This window comes from Hemitrygon akajei, chromosome 7, assembly GCF_048418815.1.
Source record: "Hemitrygon akajei chromosome 7, sHemAka1.3, whole genome shotgun sequence".
Taxonomy (NCBI): Eukaryota; Metazoa; Chordata; class Chondrichthyes; order Myliobatiformes; family Dasyatidae; genus Hemitrygon; species Hemitrygon akajei.
Window position 1 is genome coordinate 131,987,549 of NC_133130.1, and position 2,266 is coordinate 131,989,814.

Below are 2,266 nucleotides of genomic sequence, written 5' to 3' on the forward strand. Positions count from 1 at the left end.
GGAATGCTTCTACTGCGTCTGTGCAGTACTCAGATCACAATACATGCTGAAAAATCTCCTGCTTATTAAAGCTCTTTGTGTCGTCCCTCACCACTACAGAATATTATTTATTTTATTTTAATGAGAGGTAGAGCGCAGAACAGGTCCGTCCAGCTCACCCAGCTGTTCCACCCAGGAATCCACCGATTTAACCGTAACCTAATTATGGTATGGTTTAAAAATACAATTAACCTACTAACTAGTCTGGCTTTGTACAGAGGGACGGCGTACATGGGAAGGACGTACTAAACTTAGTTTCAGAGGATGCCACAATTGAATTCCAAACTCTGACTCCATGAGCTGTAATAGTGTCACATTAACTGCTATGCTATCGCAGTGACAATAAATATGTACCAGTGCCGAAACCCGGGATTGAACCAGGGACCTTTAGATCTTCAGTCTAACGCTCTCCCAACTGAGCTATTTCGGCTGATATGTCTCTATGTTTGTGGTTCACCTCTGTTTTACACCTCACTGGTCCTGTATTTGCAGCATTGTATTTCCCGTGCGATTTAAACCTCACTGTTGCTGTATCTGCAGGATTGTATTTTCCCTGCGCTTTAAACCTCACTGTTGCTGTATCTGCAGTATTGTATTTCTCCTGCGATTTAAACCTCACTGTTGCTGTATCTGCAGTATTGTATTTCCCGTGCGATTTAAACCTCACTGTTGCTGTATCTGCAGTATTGTATTTCTCCTGCGATTTAAACCTCACTGTTGCTGTATCTGCAGTATTGTATTTCTCCTGCGATTTAAACCTCACTGTTGCTGTATCTGCAGGATTGTATGTTCCCTGAGATTTAAACCTCACTGTTGCTGTATCTGCAAGATTGTATTTCTCCTGCGATTTAAACCTCACTGTTGCTGTATCTGCAGTATTGTATTTCTCCTGCGATTTAAACCTCACTGTTGCTGTATCTGCAGGATTGTATTTTCCCTGCGATTTAAACCTCACTGTTGCTGTATCTGCAGGATTGTATTTTCCCTGCGCTTTAAACCTCACTGTACCTGTATCTGCAGTATTGTATTTCCCCTGTGATTTAAACCTCACTGTTGCTGTATCTGCAGTATTGTATTTCCCGTGCGATTTAAACCTCACTGTTGCTGTATCTGCAGGATTGTATTTCTCCTGCGATTTAAACCTCACTGTTGCTGTATCTGCAGTATTGTATTTCTCCTGCAATTTAAACCTCACTGTTGCTGTATCTGCAGTATTGTATTTCTCCTGCAATTTAAACCTCACTGTTGCTGTATCTGCAGGATTGTATTTCTCCTGCGATTTAAACCTCACTGTTGCTGTTTCTGCAGTATTGTATTTCTCCTGCGATTTAAACCTCACTGTTGCTGTATCTGCAGTATTGTATTTCTCCTGCGATTTAAACCTCACTGTTGCTGTATCTGCAGTATTGTATTTCTCCTGCGATTTAAACCTCACTGTTGTTGTATCTGTAGTATTGTCATCCTCCACTCCCTCATCCCTCACCAGTACAGAATATTATTTATTTTATTTCATTGAGAGATCCAGTGAATAAACAGGAACATATGGCCCACCAAGCTGTGCTGACCAGGAACCCTCTGATTTAACCATACCCTAATTGTGTGATGATTTAAAATACAAATTAACCTACTAATCAGTACGTCTTTGGACCGTGGCAGGAAACCAGAGCAGCGGGAGAAAACCCATGTGAACAATGGAAGGTATTACAAACTCTCTTACACAAGACGTTGCAATTTGAACTCCAAACTCCGAACTCTGACAACACAAGTTGTAATAGAGTCACACTAAAGTGGGGCCCAATAAATAATTCCCAGTGCTGAAACCCAGGATTGAACCAGGGACCTTTAGATCTTCAGTCTAACGTTCTCCCAACTGAGCTATTTCTGCTGACACTGCTACAATATTGTTATTCTCCACTCTCGTGTACCTCACCATTGCAGCATCTGCAGTATTTAATATCTCTTGTACATTTTAACTCACAATTCCAGCATCTGCACTATTGTATTTCCATGTTCTTTTTACCTCACCGGCCCATCATCTGCAGTATTGTAGTTCTTCTGTGATTTAAAACTCACTATTGTTGTGTATATGGCATTTTATTTCTCCTCTGCCTTGTACCTCACTGCTCCAGCATCAGTGGTATTGTATTTCCCCGTGCTTCGTACCTCAGCTTTCCGGACTCTGCAGTATTGTATTTCTCCTGCGCTCTGAGCCTCAACATTCCAGTAA

At 41.4% G+C, this 2,266-nt stretch overlaps 1 non-coding gene across 1 annotated transcript; it reads right to left on the bottom strand.

Moving 5' to 3' along the window:
- Positions 1 to 396: 396 nt before the first annotated feature.
- trnaf-gaa (transfer RNA phenylalanine (anticodon GAA)) lies at positions 397 to 469 on the bottom strand. Its single transcript has one exon. It is a non-coding gene; the product is annotated as a tRNA-Phe (tRNA).
- Positions 470 to 2,266: the final 1,797 nt, after the last annotated feature.